The following is a 23,377-nucleotide window of genomic DNA, read 5'->3' on the forward strand; positions in this document are numbered from 1 at the left end:
CCCCCCCCCTCTTTTGTCCTGGGTCCTCATTGTACCACCCAGAAGTGGCATCTCGCTCCCAAACTGCCTAGAGTGGCTCTCTGGAACCCAGTGTGAATATGAAGTCCCCACTCCCCCAGGTGCAGGAGAGTAAATGACCCACTCCACACGGAGGGATGTTAATGAGCAGACAGCATCGGAAGGCTTACTGAGTGTGGCATGCTATGATACATCTTTCAGCACAAATTGTGTTTCATGCACTGAACAACCCACGTGTATGGCAAGCTACGGGAAACACCCCAGGTGCATGGCATTTTGAGATGAATGGGATTTTTTATAGTACAGCAATACTCTTCTTACAACTAGTATGCTGCTGAGTTGCTGGGAATCACTGGTAGGGAAAGAGAACTCAGGTCCTGCTTCCTAGAGACATCTTGTAGGACACTGTGAGAACTGGATGCTGGACTGGGTAGGTTTCTGGCCTGATCCAGTGGGATTCTTCTTATGTCCTTATTTTCTATCAAGATTTCCTAGAAATTCCTAAGAAGGTGTGCCTTTTCTCTCTGTTCCTTTGCATTTTTTTTTATAAAAAAGGAAAATCTTATTTATTTAAACATTGCTAATTTGGCCTCCAACAGAATATTACCTGGCATAGCATCAGATGCAAATCAGGGCCTCTGTAAAATGATTGTGCTGCAGGAGTACCATGGGTCATTAACAACAGATTTGCAAGGTTAATTTTCAATTATGTATTTCTTATTAATTTCCTGGTTATCTTACTATTATTAAATTTAAAGGGGAAGAGACTCCCAATCTGTCTGGCTTCTGCAGCATTATTGCTAATAATTATTTCTGTTTTCCAATTTGTGTTACTCCTGTGACTTGCAAAAAAAATTGTTATTAATGAGCAAATAATTATGGCTGCATGTACTGGAGCATTATTTTGTTAATGCTGTGTCAGCTTTCACACTGTATCTCCCCTGTTTTTACAGCTCAGGCACAAAATCTGCACTTCTCATAGGGCCTTCTGTCATACAATCAGTCTATAGGACCAATTTCCTTGTTTTGTCTATTTTTCAAACAGGCGCCATTTGGCTGCTTCTAAATTACTGAATATATCTACCTATATCTATATTGCTGCAAGAAGTTCATAGCATTTTCATTGTTTCCTTGTCCTGTGGTGATGGCAACATGATTTCTTTGCTTTGCTTTGTTTGAATTCTATTGTGCAAAGGGTAGTTGCAGGACAACTCAGGTGATGGGAATTGTTTTATTATGGTGAACTCATAAAGCAGGACATATTAAACAGACAATGTGGATGTACATATGAAACTAATCTCCACTACCTGGTGCTAGCTCATCTTCAAAGAAGCAATGGACCCTTCTCAAGGGACTAAGTAGCAGGACAATGTGCTGCTCACCAGATGTTGGTAGATTACAACTCCCACCATCCCTGATTATTGGTCATGCTGAGTGGGGCTGATGAAATCTGGGAGTCCAACAACATCTGAAGGGCTACAGGTTAGCCATTCTTGGTTTTAGGGGAGCCCTAGCCACATCTACTATCCTGAATCTCCATCAGGGGGATTAAAAGCCACATGGCCTGAACTGGAATGTTGGCTGTGTCTTGATGTAGTTCAAGGGTGCTGCTCCATTCTGACCCCAAGGTGAATTGCTCTAATCCTTTGGTTAATAAAAAGGTAAAGGTAAAGGACCCCTGGACGGTTCAGTCCAGTCAAAGGCGACTATGGGGTTGCGGCACTCATCTCGCTTTCAGGCCAAGGGAGCTGGCGTTTGTCCACACACAGATTTCCGGGTCATGGGGCCAGCATGACTAACCGCTTCTGGCACAAGAGAACACCATGACTGAAGCCAGAGCACACGGAAACATCATTTACCTTCCTGCCACAGCATGCACTGGTATGCTTTCAAACTGCTAGGTTGTCAGAAGCTCGGTCAGAGCAATGGGAGCTCACCCCATCGTATGGATTCAAACTGCCGACCTTCCGATCAGCAAGTCCAAGAAGCTCAGTGATTTAGACCACAAGGTAACAGAATGGGGTGGGGATTTTTTTTTTTTTTTAGCCCAAAGCCTACATTCCCTTTAGGATAAGGGGGGCCACATGCTGGCAGCAGGTGGGGCTAGAGGCAAAAGTGGCTGGAACAGCTAATGTTAATTCTACCTTCATACAGTCCCAACAACTGGTCCCAACAACATCAAACACACCATCTCAGGACTATTTAATTGCTCATCTTCCAACATTGTGTATGCAATCAAATGCCAACAGTGCCCTTCAGCTCTCTATATTGGACAAACAGGCCAAACCCTACGCCAAAGGATAAATGGACATAAATCTGATATCAGGAATCACAAGACAGAGAAACCAGTAGGAGAACACTTCAATCTCCCAGGACATTCTATAAAAGATCTCAAAGTAGCTGTCTTAATACAAAGAAATTTCAGAAATAGACTGGAAAGAGAAGTGGCTGAATTGCAACTAATCACCAAACTTAAAACCATGGAGAAACCTGGTTTGAACAAAGACATTGGATTCTTATCTCATTATACATAACAAAGCCATCTTTAGCCATCTCACCCCTTGCCTTTCCCTGCAAGACTAATTGCAGCCGTTTAGAGTCGTCAACAGGTTTTCCACACTTATCAGCCTATCACCCATTCCCACCACCCTTCTGAGTAATACCCCTCCCCACTCCCCCACTATATTTAAGGATCTGGTGACTTCTGTTTCAGTGTATCTGAAGAAGTGTGCATGCACACGAAAGCTCATACCAGGAACAAACTCAGTTGGTCTCTAAGGTGCTACTAGAAAGAATTTTCGATTTTGTTTTTTCATACAGTAGGTTGGTTTCTAACCCCCACCCAAATCCTTGGTCTTCATACAGACAAGCAAGAGGCATTACCAGAGTCCAAGGACACATCCCAGCTGGGCAAAGACATGCCAGGCCCTTGGGAGGTATGGCCGAGGAGAGTTTCAAAGCCCAGATAGATAGCCACATTCATCCTCTAGGCCTGAGTTTCCTGACCCCTGGGGTAGCAGGTGGCACTGAAGAATCAGTCCCTTTTTAAAAACAAAAACAAATGAAACCTCAGGGATTTTTGAGTATTCAAACAGAATGCTCCAAGGGCCTGATTCCTTCCTCAGGGTGAGCAGAAAGCTGCTTTCTCCATCTCTCATTTTGGCTTCAGAAGATCTCCCCACTGCAGTCCTTCTGTTTCCCTTTCCAGGACGGATGTCAGCCCAGCACGATTCGTAAAAATATAAAACAAGGCATGTCTGGAGTGCCACATTCAAGACCTCTTAATATGACATCCGCTTTTTATCCTATTATTAGTATTCGTACCCACTGCAGCTGTAAACCTCTGCCTGCCACATGAATACTGATATCTTTATTTCTACAAAACACACAGGCACACAGCTGAGCCTTGCAAGGCCTAATAAACACGGAGGACTTTATTTTCTAATAAAAGCCTTGCTCTAAATGTCACTGCATCCTTTCTTATCTCAGGAAAGGGGTGGTGGTGGTGAATTGTCTATCTTTTAGGTTAATATCCCCCAGCCCCCACTCACCAAATAGTATATGTAACTTGCTCCTACAGTTTGGATTACTTTGGTACGTATAATGAAAGAAATGTATATACCCCCATCTTTCCTTGTTGCTGAGGTCCTTGCACTGAGACATTAGCTGTGGCACTGTTAGATTTATTGTGACTGCAATGGTGTGCCGCGGGTCTCATTATTCTTCCCTGGCAACACTTTTTTTTTTAAGGCCATGTAAACAAATTTACATTTTCTGAGCATCTGAATGAAAACGAAAACCAGCACTATGACCCAGGAAGAGAGATTTTATGCAAATTTTAATTAAAATGCAAATCCCATTCCCCATACAAAAATAAAAGAACATCATCTCCAAATGGTTCGTAGCGTGTTTCCTTTACAAAAAAATAAAAATAAAAATGGGAATTTTGTTTTCCCCTGGGACTCATTGCTGAAAATATAATGCACAGAATGATGCCGTGTAACCTTGTAAGCGCAGTAAATAATCACATCTATAACTCTCAGCGGGTTATATGTGTGTGTTGATGGAGTCTGAGAGAAAGTTTACCCAAGCTGCAGTTTTCTTTCCTCGGTGTTATCAAGGATATATTGACACTAGGCATCTCTCCTCCTCTCCTCCCCTCTCCCCAGTAGTTACCTCTTTGTTGTAGCTGGGTTGTGGGTTTTTTTTTTTTTTACTTTTGGAAAAAGTACAATTTCTTACATGCGTATCCTATGCCCTCCCTAAATCTGCTCCGGGATGTTGGTAGGGAGGGGAACCAAGAACAGACTTTGGGGGCACATGGGGAAAGGATAAGAGGGAACATCTATTGCAGAGCCAAATGTCATTGCGCTGATGGCATTGAATACTACTGCCCCAGGTGCCCTGTCTGCTGCCCACGTGCTGTTAGTGGACAAAGGCTCTGCTTTCCATTCTGTTCCTTTATCTTCAAATGGTAGATGCCTTCTAACAGAGGAATCTCCTCTGATGGCCCTTCAGAAAGAGAGGACTGACACAAATTTAAAACAAGTCCAGTTCTAGTGGACGATTGTTTAAAGGGCATCACCTCCAATGTTTTGTTTTTGATGCCTGTTCAGGAAACCCTAACCCAGACATGCAATTTTTAACGCAACTTTATTATGTATATTTACTTCAAAACTACCTATATTTATTATCATTTGATAAGTGTTCTGCCAATTTGTTTTAATTGGTATTTTTAAATGAACATATTTTTTATTTTTATTTTTTTTGGTATTGCTTTATGCTTAGAGGTTTTTGCAGACTTTGGCCCAAGGTCCCAGGGCAGGTTGCAACATTAAAAGCAGTTTAAGACAACTTACAACCACAGAAATGAGGTGGGTTCTAAAAGCATATGTCTCAAGTGTCAAAACGCAGATTAAAGAGGTGCATCTTCAACATTCAATGAAAGCTGCATAATGAGGGTGACGTTTTTAATGCTAAGTCAAAAGAGCTATGAGATGTCTAGAACTCTGTGGGAAGGCAGTGCCACCATTTAGGGAATGCTGCTGAAAATGTCCTCTCCTGAGCCACCCCCCACCCCAACCTTCTGAGACTGACAGGACAACCAAGAGGGCCTCCTCTGCTAATCTTAGCGCCCGAGGGTGGTCTGTGGGTAAGCAGGCATTATTTCAGGTATTTGGGGCCTGAGTTGTTTAGGGCTTTAAACACTAACATTAGCACTTTGAATTGGGCCCAGATACAAATTGGCAACCAGCACAGCTGGTTCTCTTCTCAAAGTGGCCAGCCAGATGTTCATGGGAAGCCTGAAAGCAGGGCTTGAACACAACAGTGCTCTCCACTCCTGCAGTTTCAAGCAACTGGAGAGGTGCTAATTTCAATTTGGAATGAGGCAGCCTTAATTTGTGAATAGTCCTCATTTTCAGTGAATGAATGACTGGAAAGGAAAAGAAAGGAAAGGAAAGGAAACAGGAAGGCATCACATGATTTCTGCCTTTGGGACGTGCACTGGCTCTTTCACTCTCCCATCCCTTTCTTCACTCCCTCCTGGGCATACATCTAGGCAGAAGCTTTAACAGATGCTGACAGGTTGACAGAGCCTGGTAAATGTACTTGGTTCACTGACATTCGATTCCAAGAAGAGATGGCAGTCCGCTTGGCAGTTCTAAACAACGCAAACATTTGGACTCCGTGCAGAAAAGTTTTAAGTGTGGTCATGTTTGCAGGCCAGGCCAAAAATGAAATAAAATAGATATTGGATTTCAGCCATATGAGAATTTCACTGTCTTCCTAAATTAGGTGGGGAAATAAGACTACGCTGACAAGCAATGCAGAAGCTCTAGAATGGAAACAAACTCATGGAAGACATTGCCTTGTTTGCTTCAGGCTCCTAAAACTTGTGACCCATGAAGCCAAATGCATAGGCCAGGATGTAAGGAACTGGATCCAGCCAGTGGGCACAATCGTTACCTCTTGTATCTCCTATGAGCAAAGTTTGAGAGGTATGTGTGGCCACCTACCTGTCAGTTACCTGATATCACAATCATGGTAGGTAACCCACTTTTGCCCACATGGTTTAAAGCCATGTGGAGAAAAGCACAGCCTACAATGTGTGATGATCAGCTGATTACATATAGGGCAATCTCAAGCTGTGTGCAAAGAGCTCTGCAAGTGGCAACAATCAGCTGGTTGTTAGCACTTGTGACAGGGCTTTGCACGACCTCACAGCTGATCACTGGACCCTAGCACTCTGCACACTGCTCTACAAGACCTGCTCAGCAGATGTCACTGATTTCTGGCTGACTATTCTCTTGTTAGGTTGGTTAAAAGCCAGGAATCTCTGTGTGTGTGTTTGAATGAGATACCCATCAGAACTTGGGAGAGTGCCAACTATACACCCCAGTTAAATGGCAGGTGTGTGTGTGTGTGTGTGTGTGAGTGAGAGAGAGAGAGAGAGAGAGAGAGAGAGATCTGAATTGGCTGAAGGCACATTGAGGGGACCCTACAAGGTAATTTGTAGTGAGGATGGACAAATCTGTCACTTGGTTTGTCTCAGTTTCTATTTTTTTCCAGTCTTAACTTCAGTTCACATTTACACATCAGTTTGTGAGGGTAGGGGGGAAATTCTCATGAAAATTCATTTTAATTTTACACACATTTTTGTATGCCATTTAGAATACTGTGCCCATTTTTGCAAGGCACTTTCCTCGGTATAATGAATTGTTGTATGCTACTTACATGAATATATGCATTTTCATGCTCACTTTTGCTTACTATAGACATTTTTGTTTAAATTATAAATTATTGGTTGGAGAACTGCATTGTAAAATTCAGAGCAGCATTGATTGTGAAGGATAGCTGTGTTTCTATTTCCATGTTGTTTGGGGTAGTGCAAATTAGGTACATTAAGACACCTTAAAGGATACTGAACCCCGTTGGCTCCAAATATACTTCCCATCCCCTAAGCCTCACAGCCATGCTCTCTGTGTGTGTTGCTTTGTGTGTGTTCATTGGGGTACCTGGAATTTAATTTAATCGGAGTTGGGGTACCTGGGATTTAATTTGCAAAAACCTGATGTTGTTGCTAACCACACTATTAATCACACCTGGCTTGGCCCCAGCCATACCTGCTTCAGAAGCCAATGCAATATAGGAAATTTGAGAGTCAATGAAGCCAGTGTACAGAAGAAAGAGGAGAATCTTTAGTAACATGCTGGGGGCCATGCAGGAGGACTGTGAACTTCAGAATGAACCCTTGGCTTGCTTGTTGCCTATCCCCATGATGTTACATGTGAAAGAGCAATGTGCATCTGTTTCAGTAACACAGAGACAGTCCTCATCACCTGGATATGTAGCACAGTCTCTTCTTAAACTTGGAAAAATCAATTTGCCACAGAGCCCTTCTTCCAGAAAGCATGCCCTTTCTGAATTAAAATTCACCAACAGTCGTTTCTCAGGTAAAACTGTCACTGACATCATTAAGAATGATTTCTGATGAGAAGCGATATAGGTGCATTGCTGTGCATAAGAACAAAATGTCCTGAGTTTTGTGTGTATGTCTTCCATGATATTCATTTCCTTCTTTGGAGGGAAGGAAAGTGTGTGTGTGTGTGTGTGTGTGTGTGTGTGTGTGTTTATGTGTTTAAGTAGGCAGGTAGGCAGGCAGGCAAACAGATACAATACTTGCTTTTATAACTGTGACAAGCAGGCATTTATTTATGTCAACATTCATATCAATTTTGAATTCCATGCATTCTTAACCTTGATGAACAGCAACAGGAGGTATAATCTGTGTACCTGTGTACACAAATAGTGGAACTGTATGTCTGTATAGTTAATCACATGTAGTATTCAAGAACTATACAGTCCATGTACCCATATACACAATAGTTGAGCTATATAAATCAAGCAGCTATACACAAACACTAGTATATGTATAGAAGCACCTTGTAGATGCATTCAGTGTAATTCAATCTAACAACAACATCAGTTGGGGGGTGGGTGATGGACAAACAGGGTGTCAGGTTTGGGCCATGGGTGGCTGTAAGAAATGAAGGAGGAGCCAATGAAGAAAATCCATAGAGCAAGTCAAAGCGAAGGGCTAACCAGGAGGCAAAGACAATGAGCACTCCAGAAGAAAGGGCTGAAGGAAAATCTAGACAACAAGATCAGAGAATAAGCCAAGAGTCAGGGCAAAGAACAAGAAGATAAATAAAAAAGCACACCAGTGCTCATGAAAATCATGTTGCTGAAGCAAGTCTGGAAAAGGAAACCCTTTATATTCTTTCTGTTCATAAGGAGCTACTGATCAGCCTGGGTGGGTCACTGTAGGAAGCTGCCTCATAGCAAGTCCGACCATTGCTCCACCTAGGTCAATATTGTTTACACTGACTGTCAGCAGCTCTCCAGGATTTCAGGCAGAGGATATTCCCAGCCCTTCCTGGAAATGCCAGGGATGGAACTTAGGAGCTTCTGAATGGAAAACAGACACTCAACCACTAAGCTTTGGCTCTTCCCCTAAGGTGGAGTGAGTCTTGAAAATTATTCACTAAGAAGGTTGTCACCTGCATTTCTGTGGTTCATCACACAATGCAAGCAGGAGTGGCCAGCTTGGGAAGGTGGTGCCACAGAGCCGCTGTCCCAACAGTGGCTCACTGCTGCTTAGCTAGATGTTGGTGTGTGCGTGTGTGTGTGTGTGTGTGTGTAGGGTGGTGGTGAGGTTGAGGCTGTGTTGGCACACCAGCAATTGTGCCAGATTGTTTTGGGCAGTGTACTCACACAACTTCAATTTCACCACTGCCCTCCCCTGCACCACTCAGGTAAGCAGCAGGGACACCACTGTTGAGAGGGCAACTCTGTGATTCTGCCCTTCCATGTGAACCACTCCTGCAACAAAGTCACACATGGAAACAAGCATCTATTGGCATGGAGTGCAATTCAAGATTCTGACAAACGTGAACTTTGAAAGCCCTAAGAAGACTGGGATTTGTAAGGCTGCCTTCTCCTCTATGAACCTCAGGTTGTGCAGTGGATTAGCATGCCTGGCTGTTAACTAGAAGGTTGGTGTTTCAAGCCAACCCAGGAATAGCTGTGAAGAGGATTCCTGTATTGCAAAGGGTTGGACTAGATGACCCTCTGGGTGGGGTTGCCATATTTCAAAAAGCCTGGACACAAAAATTGTATTTGAGCCATCTTTAAGGAAATTCTTGAAAAAATAAACACTTCTGACAAGGGTTGCCATATCGCTGGCTATTTCTGATGGACGAATCTCGGATGTGTCCAGGGAGACCTGGACATATGACAACCCCACCTCTGGGTCCCTTCCAGCTAACGATTCTGCGATTCATTTTTTGAGATCTACAAAATATGTATGTGAAACTACTTGCCCTGAAAGTTTAGACCAAGGATAGGGAAACTATTTTAGTCAGAGGGTCGCATTCCTTTCGGGGTCCATATGCCATGGTAGGTGAGGACATAGGTAAAAGTGGGCAAAACAACACATGCAAATTTCACCTTTGCAAAGTAGGCTATTTTCTTCACACGTGCTGCATCTGCATTATACATTTAAAATACAATGATCCCACTTTAAATAGACTTGGCTTCCCCCAAAGAATTCTGGGAGATGTAGTGTGTTACAGGTGCTGAGAGTTGTTAGGAGACCTGTATTTCCCTCACAGAGCTACAACTTCCAGAGGGATCAACTGTTAACCTACACTTAGAACTGTAGCTCTGTGAGGGGAATGGGAGTTTCCTAACGATTCACAGCAACCTTAACATAACAAAGTTCCCAGGATTCATTGGGAGAAGCTATAATGGTTTAAAATGGTATTACAGTAATACCTCCACAAATGTCCACCTTGTCTAGCATCCATTCTGGCCAACGTCCGTGGCAAACCCGGAAGTACTGGAATGGGTTACTTCCAGGTTTGCCGTTCACGCATGCGCAGAAGCGATAAATCGCGCTTCACGCATGCGCAGAAGCAAAAACTGCTCTGCCGCGTGTGCAGATGCAGCACTTTGCCCTGCGTCCTTTTCGGCTAGCGGCTGGGGCTCCGGAACAGATCCCAGCCGCAAAACAAGGTACGACTGTATACTGCTTTAGATGTATAGTGCAGATGGAACCTAAGTGTTTATATGAAGTCTTTTGATTAAAATTAAAATTAAACATTAACTGGTGTTTTTCAATTCTGTTCAATACAAATCTGTGGTTTTTTAAAGTAAACAAACAAACAAGAAAACTGAGGATACTCGGGTTGCGAACGTAATCCGTGAGGGAGGGACGTTAGCAACCCACAGCGTTTGCAACCCGCAGTGCCGCGTCTGCGCATGTGCGGATCACGATTCAGCATTTCCGCAAAGGGTGATTTAACACTTCTGCACATGCACAAGTCCCGAAACCTGGAAGTAACCCATTCCGGTACTTCCAGGTTTGGTGCAGTGCGCAACCCGAAGCGTCTGTAACCCGAGGTTTGACTGTACTTCCTTCTCATTCCAAATATTGAAAGTCTCACTAATGTTTTAAAATAATCTCTTTCTGAACAATGGAAGCAAGAATGTTTCCACTGGAAGATTATAATTCAAGAAATGTTCACCTTTGCCTACTAAGTAAATCAAGTCACTGTCCTATTTTTAAAGTGATTGGGGGGAGCCTCAAATTTAATTTGGCATTTCACCTTTGCAATTAAGAGCCATCTGCATTTCTTTATCCTAGCTCTGCCTCTTTGCCTGGATTCTTGTCGGGAGATGAATACTTATATGGAATAAGTTCAATATACTGAAGAGAAAACTACCACATTTTAAATGAACATAGTAGGTGTTATCCGTACCAGGTATGAATGAAGTGGCCAAATGGTTGCATCTCAGTGAGTCACCAACATTAGTACTTCATAACAAAATTTAGGACAGGAATGTAAGAGCACCTTACAAATTTATTTATTTTATTTACATTATTTATAACCCACTATTCACAATCTCAGAGTAAGAAATAACATTGAAACAATACAATAAAGCAATGTTTCAATTAAATACAAACTAATGTGAAACCGATACTATACTAACAGCATAACTACATCAGCTCAGCAATGGGTACCACTTTCATCAAAATATTTGATGAATAGTGACAGGTTTACCAGGTGCTGAAACTCCCAGCAATATTGGGGCAACTTACACTTGAGAGGAGAGAGCATTTCAAAGCTGGGGTGGGGTGGGGTGGGGTGGGAGGCACTATTGAGATATCTAAAAGTTAAGGATCAGAGATGGGGGATGTTGGTGGTGAACAGCATCAAGTCAGCAATAAAATTTCATTCATGGGTGTCCAGTTATACACAAGCAGCTGCTCTACAATATTAGACCATAATAAGTGGTCTGTCTCAGTTATGTGGAGTGCTTAAACAGGTGCATGGACACTAGTTTTCCATATTCCACTCAACACCAGAGATAGCCAAGCCTATCAATTCTGATTTTTCTCTGTTACACATTTTCACATTCTTATTTTCAGTTCACCACATTTCTTCAACAGTCTGCTTAAAAGAAAAAGAGCCCTCATCAGCATATTTGTGTATATTTATCCTAATATGCATACTTCTGTATGCAATTTTGCCTGATGCACATATTTCCCCAAACAATTTCTCCTAATAATGCATATTTGTATATTATATGCATTTTAATGCATACTTTCCCATAATACATATCTATTTTTGCACCTTTTGTATTTGATTGGAGAACTAAATTGCAAAATCCGTGGAAATGAAAAGTTCAAAGGATTTCTGAACTTCAGAACACATATTGTTACAGAAAAGGTAAGTTTGCATTAACATGCGAGCCAAACCATATTTCTCCTTCATCCCTACTCAACTCATGAGATGGTCAGTGCAGTGACATTGGACTGGAGGTGGGGTGGGGGCCTGCTCCAGCCCCCCCCCCATTGCATGTTTATCTGGACATGAATGTACATATGACTATACCAAGCTTCTACTTTACATGGTGTTTTACCACTGGGTCAAAAGCATGAGTGCAGAAGGGAATTGGCATACAGTTCCCTTACCTTTCTTTCTTGTTTCCTCTGTGCTGAATGACAGACTACAAGCCTTCTGGGCAAAGTTTGATGGTGCTATATAAAATAAGAACAGCAGAAACAACAACAAAGGATGAGAAGAATTTTGGTGCACTATCTTCAAAGACTGTCCGGCAGAGAGGGCACTACAGTAGTCTGGTCCAGTAATAACTGGTTCATGTATGACTACAGCTGGGTCCACAAAGGTCAGATATTTTCCTTCTGCCCACAGCTTTTTTGGATCCAACCTCAAGATACTACAGCTCAGTATGTCAGGCCCACATAATTTGTGAAACTCCCCCTCCCCATGAGGCAACAGAAGCTTGAGCCCACACCTAGTACAGTTGTACCTCTGGTTACATACTTAATTCGTTCCGGAGGTCCGTTCTTAACCTGAAACTGTTCTTAACCTGAAGCACCACTTTAGCTAATGGGACCTCCCACTGCCGCTGCGCCACCAGAGCATGATTTCTGTTCTTATCCTGAAGCAAAGTTCTTAACCTGAAGTATTATTTCTGGGTCAGCGGAGTCTGTAACCTGAAGCGTATGTAACCCGAGGTACCACTGTTATTGACAACTGAACAATCCTGATTTTGCAGTTCCAGCCTTGCAAAGAAACAAAAAAAAAAAAAAAAAAAACCCAAAGACTGTGCTTCAGTGAACTCTCTCTACTGATTTTATTTCTGTTTATTTTGTGTTTGCTTGTACTGGTGTAACTTCTAGCAGGTGGGGTGGGGTGGTTAAGTGTGTGTTCGCATTTGGCAAATTGTGCTGTTTTCTTCCCATTTGCTTTCAACTTTTCATTGTTGGGCATGCTCTTTCCCCCTTAAAAAAAGAAGAAGCAATGATAAGACCTTTGAAAGAAAGGGGGTGGTATTAATGGAGGATGGGTATAGATGGCAAGTGGTTTACATATGAGTTGGTTCATGCCGACACTAAACCTCATGAACTCTGTGGTTTGTAGAATTCAACTTAATGAAGCTTTTCAATAAACTGGATCTAAAGGTTCCCTATCCCCAAGAGCAGGAATCTTTCACCTATAGAAGGATTTGTATTTTCAGAGGAGGGGAACCTTTGGGTCTATTCCCTTGTCTCTGCAAAGCCAGTGGCAGCAGTGATTCTCCAAACATAAAAGCAATGGCAAAATTCCCTCTGATGGCCATTTAGCACATTTTTAAATCCTCACATCTACAAGCAAGTTGGTATCCTTGCCTCTCTGAGCCGAATAATATAACTTAATTTCAGCTTTCTGATCATAACAATTCAAAGGGAATGTTATGCAATTTATTCATCTTTGCTTGCAGGAATTCATCAAACAATCACAGCTTAATGCCCCAGTTTCCCTCCCTATTTGCACAGATGAAGAATTATACCAGCTCCAGCTCAGCAAGGGATAGCAGCATTAAAGACACTGCATGGGGAATTTTTCCACTCATATTGCTAAAATCCTTCTCAAAGCCTCTATTGCTATTGAGGTAGCAAACACCAACCTCTCCACCACAGGGGCTCCCAGTCCCGTGGCATTAACCAGGAGAGATAGGAGGCAAAGAAATTGTAAATCTCTAATGAGCCATGCAACCAACCTGAACTGGTCTTGTTCCGTTCGCCTTTTGTGCAGAAAGAGGGCTTCTAATTGGAGTGCATCTGTCTGGGGGAACAAAACCCACCCTACCATTAGACAAAGTGAGGCAATGGTTTTGGGTGTCAAGAAATGCAGCAAATTCTTTACTTCCTTTAATTTATTATACTGTAGTGTGTGTTCTTCCCTGCTAGAGATGAGGAAGAACACTTCTGGGATCTTCTGTCTCAGCTGGCCTTGGGTACCATGTTCCTTGTCTTATAGTGGGTGGCAGTTGCCACCACAAACAGCAAAATATATTGGGCCAGCTTTGCTGGGTGTGTGTGTCCTACCTGCTGGGGGTTTATCTTGCCCACTGTATGAAAGTAGATAAAGTAAATATTAGAATGACAAAGGAAACCAACTTCAGTAGCATTACCATGGTGGAAGGATCTGTCAAATTTGGTTCTCCCTGTTTCTTGTTTTTTCCGGTCTTAAATACAGTCCTCCAGATTTGCATATTTTTTTTTAAAAAAAAATCCTCATGAAATTTCTTCAATATTTTTTTGTGGATTTCTTAAAAACAAACAAACCCATTTTTGCCTGCAGTCTGACTAATGTGCATGATTTTGCAAGCAATTTCTCTTAATACAGGTATAATGCATTTTTGTATGCTGTTTTCACTGATGTATGCATTTTCTATGCACATTTCTGCCTAATATGTGCATTTTAGTAAACATTTACCTCCCCTTCCACTCTACAATTTCCTCCCTCTATTTTGTTTTCTGTACTGTAGAAATTAAAATTTGTGTGTTTTGTGTTTTCTTTCTATGTGTGATAATGTTATGCTACAAAGCACACTGGATATTACTTGAATTATATAACAGTACTATCAGATGCTTTGGGGCTCCCACAGAATTCTGTACACCCAATCTACACAAATAAATGCCAGCTAAGGAATTCCTCTGTTGCCTGTGTTTTTCTCAGCTGGCAGGCTCATGGGCTTCCTGTACAGTACTTCCACCCATTGGCAGAGGAAGAGGTGTGAAGGGGGGAGAGCACTGCTCCCGGCAGTGCAATCTCGGTGGGGTGCCATCGTGGCTGCCCCCCACCCGTGCTGGGCACCACGCCCCTGCAGGCGCCATGCCACGCCCCCAGGCAGCACACCAGCCCCATCCCCCCTGCTCTCCGCCCTCCTGTGCTGGAGCATGAAGCTCCACTACTGCTTCCACCTGCCCACCAATTTATTCATTTTTCTGCTGCTGCATTGCTAAAGTGACTGCATTGCTTTCTTCCAGCTGCCCTGGTTGTCATCAATAATTTACCTGCATCATCCAGTGTTAGACTATGACAATCCTCCATCTTAAGTGACATCATTTCTGACTCTGGCAGCCTTCTGTTCAAAAACCTTCTTGAGATGTATGATGACTCAGTGGAAAATTACTGGCTTTTTTGACATTGCCTGGCCAATTTCTCAGGCTCTGGCTCTCCTGAAATGTTCAGCTCCCCACCCCCCAATTTATGCTGCACAACATTTTGGAAGCTCTTTATTTCTCCAACAGTGTGATTTGATGGTCATCTTACTAAGGCAAAGACTGCTGTGCTGGAGTAATGAAGCAGCTCAGGAAAATGCAACCCCAGTGTGCAATGCCTTATATATATTCTACATACATACATACATACATACATACATACATACATATGCACATACATAATTGTATTTCTTTGCTACCTTTCCTCAGTTCAAACCATGCTCAAGATGGTTAACAACATGAAAAAATACACAACTACAATGTAAGAACAGTAGTAATAGTAAATAAAACATTAAAAGGCACAACAAAATTGAACAATCTAACATAAAGATACAAAAACTAACAGGAGCAACAACCCCCTTCCCAACAAAACTACCCAAACAATACCCTAGCCCAAGATTCTGTTAAGCAACTTTACCCAGGCCAGGTGGGAAAAAACCTACAAGGCAGGAAGCAGGTCTTCCGGGATTCACAGCCCTATTCTCTTGACTGTGATTTAACTTTTTTCAATAGAATTGTAGAGTTGCAAGGGATCCCAGGGGTCAAGCTGGTCCAACCCCCTGCATTGCAGGAATCTCAACTACATCACACATGACAGATGACCATCCAACCTCTGCTTAAAACTTCCAATGGAGGAGAGTCCAGCACATTCCGAAGGAGTCTGTTCCACTGTCAAACAGCTCTTCTTGATGTTTAGTCAGAATTTCATTTCTTGTAACTTGAAGCCATAAGTTCAGATCCTGAACCATTAGCTGTTTTTGCTGCTGTGTCACGCTGTTGACCCATGTTCAGCTTGTGGTCTACTAAGACCCCTGCCACTAGTAAGCCAGGTGTATATTTCTGCAGGTGGTTATTCCTGCATAAGGGTAGAAACTTATGTTTGTCCCCACTGAAATTCTTTTATCAAATTGAAAAGGCAGTAAGGAAAACTCTCTTACACAACAGAGCTGCCAACAGTGCTCCTATTGCTGATAGGCCAACTTCTTACTTAACTGAACTTTCTATACATTTTCTGAAATATACTCTGAGTCAAGTGTGGATTTCATGCTTTTTATTCAGCTCATTGTAGCGAGGAATGCAGTTTCCCCAAAACGGCTGCTTTATATACACTATTTACACAATGGGCCCCATGTGATTGGCTAATTACGGGATACTCCTGTATGCCAATCGGGTTGCAGATTCACTTCCTGGAGCTGGATTGGGTGGCTCCTGCGGACCAATCAGACTGCTACATTCTGGATCCTATTGTTCTAGGACCAATCAGACTACTGCATTCTGAATCCTATTGTTCTAGAACCAATCAGACTGCTGCATTCTGAATCCTATTGTTCTAGGACCAATCAGACTGCTGCATTTTTTATCCTATTCAACTCAGTACATAACATTTTCCCTAAAAGGAAACTAGTTTGGGCCCAGTTCTCCAATCTGTTATGGTCATCTTATTATTATTAAGCTTGCCCTAGGACCTTAAGACCTCATGGTGATGAATGAGTAATAAATCTAATTAATAATAATATGGATAGAGAAGGTTGAGTTGAGTTGAATAGGGCAGTCACATCACTGAGCTATTTTCTATCCAGGTCAACTAGATCAGCCCTCCTGCTCCCCTTTGCATGAATGCAAAACTGCAATAACAAAAATGGGAGCTTTGCCTTGAGGACTAATGAAGTGCAGTAGCCATGTGTGTGTCCATAAACTGAGGAGTGCCCAAAGTACATATTTCTTTGTTTTTCTAGCAGGGGAGGGGCGTTTGGTTTGATAGAGTTCCAATATCAGGGTGAAGAACTATGAGTCTTACCATCAACGGCATTTGCTTTCTCACTTTCCAGCCTTGCAAAACAACAACAAAATGCCCTTTAATATATTATGCAAAGATGGTTTGTGCTACAAATGTTGCAACCTAATTGGGACGCAAAACTTGTTAAAATCTAACCACAGACCAGCTTCACAGAGCAACTCAGAACAAGAGAGCATTGAACTGATTCACTGTTGTTAACCTCTGCCCTTCCTGGGAGCTAAAAACTGCTCATGTCAAGTGTTTAAGCTGGAGAACCTCAAGACCTTCCCAAAGAAAGAAGGGTGATAATTTAGAGCATCAAGGACTATCTAAACCAAAATCTCCATTCAAAGTGGTCAAAGTTGGCATTTACTGGCAGGTATCAATCAGCAACTGATAAGTGACCAGAAATTCTTCACATGGGATTTTTTTTCTGTAGGAGAAAGGGAGGAAAAACAGCTGGAAAGCAATCATAACAAGAGCCTTGCAGAGCTTAGAGGAATATGAAGTATAAAGAGATGATTATTTCCTGTGGATATTGATGATGAATTGAAGGGGATCTGGAGCAAATAAGAAAAATGACCGCCCTCAGAGATGTCTGAACTTGCCTTGTTTCAAGGTTAAAGGGGGGTGGAAGAAACATCCTTCCTGGAACATCTGAGGCCTCAGCATAAGGAGAGTACTAAATATCTGGGTCACAAGTAATCAGAAGTTAGAACTTCCTCTTGGCCCCTTTTCATTTAATTAATCCTTCCTCCAGTTGGTCAATGTGGTGACAGAGTTAGTTATTACAGGGGACATTTTACAGAGGAAATTAATTCATGTCAAAGAAATTGCATGATGTGCTAAGTAGCAAGATAAATAAGCAAACTCTGTCTCCCTTCCTTAAAAAAAAAGAGACCCTGCTTGGGTTTCCTTACTGAAAGGCTACCCACAGGGAGTCTTGCTTCTGTAAATCAGTTACTCTAATATAATCAGAGTTTGTGTTGAAGTTGTCGATCTTTTCTTCATACAGTACTCTAAGTGAATGGTTTCCACAAACCATGAAAGGTTTGGCTATTAAAAGGGAGGATGTGTGTACAACACTGGATGCCCCAAGAGGGTCTGCTGCCTGTGAGTGATCCCATGAGGAACAGTGATTTTACCCACTTTTGTTTTTGGAAGATTATGCAATGCAAAAATCCTGCATTTATTCAGCAATTCAAGCTACAGTGAAACAGGCCAGGGGGGAGGGAGGAAGATTGCTCTGCCTGTCGACCACTATCCAGAAGTCTGTGTTAGCCTTTCCATGCTGGACAATGTGCTGACAATGCAGAACAACCCATGGCCACATCCACACCATACATTTAAAGCACTACGATACCATTTTAACAGTTGTGGCTTGCCCCCTCAAAGAATCCTGGGAACTATAGTGTGGCAAGATGCTGAAAGATGGTAGAAGATACACCCACCCAAGCTATAATTCTCAAAGTGGTTTAACAATCAACCCCTCTTCTTAATGGACTGTGGAAATTATAATTCTATGAGGGGAATAGGGGTTGCCTAGCAACTATCAGCACCCTTAACAAACTACAGTTCCCATGATTGTTTTGGGGAAATCCATGATTGTTCGAAGTGGAGTGATAGTGCTTTGAATGTATAGTGTGGGTGTTTTTGGTTTGTGGCATACATCTGTCTCAAGAAACTATGGAGTATGCTTCTGCCCTCCAGGGATGAAATCAAATCGCTGTGTTAGCAGCACCGAAGTGACTTCCATGGGCTGCCCAGATGACAAGACTCCAATCTTGGCCTCACTGATGTGGTCCAAAGGAAATCAGAGCAATGCGTTTGGCACAAGCTTGGCTGAAGGAAGTAGGCGTACAAGGCGCCACCCAGACATCTTAGGGACTCCACTCCAGATTTGTGTAGGGTTTACTCCATAGCCTTTTATTCTCCCAAAGATATCCCACAAGGCAGCAGAGGTTTAGGGTCAGAGTTTTCCTTCTCCTAGATGGGCTACCTTTCCAGGTTGATGAGCCCCATCTGCCCCTCACTTCCCTCTACAGCACGTGCAGAACCTGCCTTCTTGACTCTTGGACCCACTGTTGGTCTCGTCTGCTCAATCTGCCAGATCCTGTCTCCGCATGCAGGGGACGTTCCTATCTCACTAAGGGTTTGAGACCCATCGGCTATCCTGACCTGGTTTAAGCAGTCAGTCGAAGCAGTTTCTGGATTGTGGCCACAGTTGCATGCTGACTGCTTCTGGGAGCCACAGGCAGTGATGGATTACCAAATAGGCAGAGTAGGCACTGGCCTATGGGCTCCATACCTTTTAAGGGCCCCATGACAACAGATCAAAATAATATTGATTTGATTTAGAAATTACAATCAAGCTTTCTTAGTTCAATGTTATCCCACTAGAGCGTGCACATGTGAAACCTCCAGATACGAAGCTTTCTGTGGGTTATTGTGTCACGTGTTCCCACTGACTCCAGATCCTAGTAGAATATTCACAAGCAGCCCAGTAGAAGCTTTGAGATAATTTGTGAGGCCCCCCCCTCCCCAAGATTTCCACTGCCTAGTGGCCTCACAGGGCTTAATCCGGCACTGGCCCCAGTTGAGAGCTGAGTGCAAGGTGGACAAATTACTGCAGAAGGAGCATGACATGTCCCCCACCAGAGGGTCCCTCCCGCAACACCCCATATATCCCAGTGTGGATGTGGCTCCTGGCATTAAGAGAAATGGAGCATGGTACACATCACTGCTTTGTGGAGAATTAGATGTTGGAAAAGGAAGGAATTTGCTTCATCAGTGATCACACGTCCCTGGGAATTTTCCGCAAGCATAGACAGCACCACCAGCTTCCTACCTAACACATCATGCACAGGTATGACCATCCCAGGGCATGGTTTGAGGGCACACAATACAGGAATTTTTCTAAAGATAAGCAAGTCTGGGTCTGGTCATCGCCTGGATAGGAGACCCTCCTTGTGCACACCGAATATGGAAAAAAGCCTACACACACACACACACACACGCTATGAAGAAAATAAATAAAATGCGGCTGTACAGAATGGGGAACCTTTATGGGGGATGCCTGGATGAAGGCTAGAGAGCATTGAGAGCATGTAGAAACTAACCTACTATGCTTAGATAAAATTCAGATTGTCTGCTCTTTCCACTTTTGTCTCTGGCTCCACCCACTAATGGCAGGTGGCCACTGGAAGGTTACCCAAAAATGGAATGTGGCCTTTAGGCTGGAAAAAAAGGTGTTTCCCAACTCTGGGCTGCTGCCCCAATAACTAAAGGATTACAACAATACACCTTGGGGCCAGGCAGCACCTTCGTTGAACATGAGGGTGCCCCTACATGCCCCTTTGTACCCTGACTGAAGACATGGTCAGGGAAATGATGGCAGCAGAATGTAACATACAATGATATTCATCTCTCTGTCCACTTTTGCTTCAAGCCCTGTGGTACATGGAAGGTAACCTAAGAAGTGACTGTTGCCCTTGGAATGAATAAAAACTTCCTTGCTCCTGCCATATAGATAAGAGAAAATAACCACAAGGGCTGCTGTTTCATATGTGTTCTTACTGTTTGGTATAGGTCTTTATGTGTATTTTTGTCTGTCTATCATCTATCTATCTATCTATCTATCTATCTATCTATCTCTATTTATCATCTATTTATCTATCATCTATCTACTGTATCTATCTATCTGAATTTTCTTTCCTCCACAGAACTTGTTAACTATGCAGACCAAAGTGTAGACCAAAGGAACTAGGCTTCCCATATACAAGGGATTTCGATTTTTTAATTTGATTTTTGTCTGTGATCCTAAGCTCCAAATCTGATAGCACTAACCCCCAAGTAAATACATTAAGCTCAAGCTCTTTCTCTATCAAGCCTTACACACATACAGAAAAAGAGAGGGGAGGGGAAGAGAAAGGCAATGAAAGCAGGACTTATCTGCGGATGTTCCTAGATGCAATCAGCCCACCTTTTTAATGCCCTTGCAATTCCAGCCTGGGCATTCGTTCAGAGAAGACAAACCAACTTATTTGGCAGCATAATCCACCTCATGAATTTATGCCTCGCCTCTCCCCAGATTCGAGAGCCTGGAAACATACAATCTTCCCTGCTGCGTTTTTAAGTCTACATCCTCCCAGATACAAGATAAGGGCTTAATAGCTCCAATTCTGAGCTGTTTTCATATTCAGGCATAAGTTATGGATACGGCAACAGATCAGCACTTCTTGGCCATTTTTCATTGGCTCTGGTTCACTGCTTTAAACAGTCTGAGTCAAGGCCATGTTTTAACGCCATAGACGGTCTATTCAAATACCAGTATGACCACATTTTAAAAGCCACCCTGTACCACTTCATTGCCGCAGATGTCCTTTACATCTGGCTGGGGCCATTTCTCTGCATGTCAACAGTAATTCATTTTAACAGCTGTCTCTTTTGACAAGCTTAGTGTCAGACTCTAAAATGACAGGGTGACAGTTTTCCTTTTTCTTGAAACAGAGCATAGTGCAAATTAACTGTTCGGATGCAGGATCCCTGAATGCTTTGTGGAGTGGGGAGCACAGTGCTCAGAACACATTGAATAGATTTGAGGAACCGTTTGCATTGGATAACTAAAGATGCTTAAAAAAGAGGGGGAGGACTCAAGAGGGCTTAACAAACTAGGGTACTTCTCATGCAATTCCTATTGGTACTAGAAACTGCAGAGCCCAGAGCACTTTAAATGCAGATGAAAGAGGCATTGAAAATAAACAGTAGGAATTTGCAAACTAGTGCAATGGATAGATTTGCTGTCCTATGCAAATAGACAAGATAATGTCCTGTCTAGTGATTGAGCACAGTTAAAATGCTAGGTAATATATATGAGCTGATGGTTTCATAGGCATCAACCTACAAACAAACTGTGCACACACCATTGCATGTATCTGTTTTCTCTCTTTCTCTCTTGTATCTGTTTTCTCTCTTTCTCTCTATTGAGTGTGATAATTGCATCATTTCCATTTAATGATGTACAATCCAGTATGGGTGACTGTTTTAGATTCACAATTATATCAAGCCCCTCCTTCTCTGGCTTCCATTTTGGTGTATGTTGAGCTAATAGCTGTGGCTGTAGAGACCAATAAAGGTGAGACATGTTTTGTTGCAGCTGGGGCAGATGAAGGCATCTGATTGTCCTGTGGCAGATGCACCATGGCATTTCTTCTCTCTGCTGCTCCCAGCAGTCATTTCTCCACTGGTCACTGTCATGGATACACAACCTGACTTGTCTGTCTGAAGAAGAAGAAGAAGAAGAAGAAGAAGAAGAAGAAGAAGAAGAAGAAGAAGAAGAAGAAATGAAACAACTAAGTATGGTTAGTGCATCCATTCCAGTTCAAAACTTGGAACTTCAAGTCATCAAAATTGAGACATCAAAAATCTAGGAAGAATTCCCCAATAGCCAAAGCTTTAATAATGCCATTTCTACCAAAGGGACGCGGGTGGCACTGTGGGTTAAACCACAGAGCCTAGGGCTTGCCAATCAGAAGGTGAGCTGTTTGAATTCCTGCGACGGGGTGAGCTCCCGTTGTTCGGTCCCAGCTCCTGCCAACCTAGCAGCTCAAAAGCACAAAGTGCAAGTAGATAAATAGGTACCGCTCCAGCAAGAAGGTAAATGGTGTTTTCGTATTCTGCTCTGGTTCACCAGAAGCGGCTTAGTCATGCTGGCCACATGACCCGGAAGCTGTACGCCGGCTCTCTCGACCAATAAAGCGAGATGAGCGCCGCAACCCCAGAGTCGTCCGTGAATGGACCTAACGGTCAGGGGTCCCTTTACCTTTACCTTTTACCAATGTAGAATATACAATCCAGCTGTGTGGTTTTTATACCTCTTCTTCTAAAGTGCAAAAGGAATGGCTTGGGAGGTTGTGACAATCTCTCACCTGCTGAAGATTCCTCCCAAATGAATTACACTGGGGTTTTGTTTTTTTAATGCATTAAATTCACTTGTACTAATACTGAAGCTGGAACGTGATGGAGGTAGGAGTAGGTAGGTCTCATAAAATTAAAGTTACATTTAAAAATAAGATAAAACATTGTAAATGTTTGGAACAACTAATTATAAAAATGTGAACTTAACTATCAGAGAAGTATTTACAAACAAAAAACAAAAAACTATTGTCGATTTGCCCAAATAATGGAAGATTGGTACATTATTTTCACCATCACATTCATTATTACTACATTTCCCCATAATCTATGTGATTTTTTTTTATATAATGTTTTTTGGTTTGAGTACTACATTGCAAAATTCAGAGGAGTGTGAATTTTGAAGGATAGATGTGTTTCAGTTGCATATTGTTTTAGGAAATGTGAAAATTACATTTATCCCACATCCCTTCAATCTACCCACCACAGATAGCACAACACAGCTGTAGAGCCTCTGTTTTGCACAAAGA

General features: G+C 42.5%; 1 long non-coding RNA gene across 1 annotated transcript; it reads right to left on the bottom strand.

Moving 5' to 3' along the window:
- Positions 1 to 7,711: 7,711 nt before the first annotated feature.
- On the bottom strand, positions 7,712 to 21,130 carry LOC117040081. Its single transcript, XR_004425820.1, has 3 exons — positions 20,917 to 21,130; positions 12,059 to 12,124; positions 7,712 to 8,170 (listed from the first exon to the last, which is right to left on the bottom strand). It is a non-coding gene; the product is annotated as an uncharacterized LOC117040081 (long non-coding RNA).
- Between the last annotated feature and the right edge of the window lie 2,247 nt (positions 21,131 to 23,377).

Source organism: Lacerta agilis, chromosome Z (assembly GCF_009819535.1).
Source record: "Lacerta agilis isolate rLacAgi1 chromosome Z, rLacAgi1.pri, whole genome shotgun sequence".
In the NCBI taxonomy this organism is placed as follows: domain Eukaryota; kingdom Metazoa; phylum Chordata; class Lepidosauria; order Squamata; family Lacertidae; genus Lacerta; species Lacerta agilis.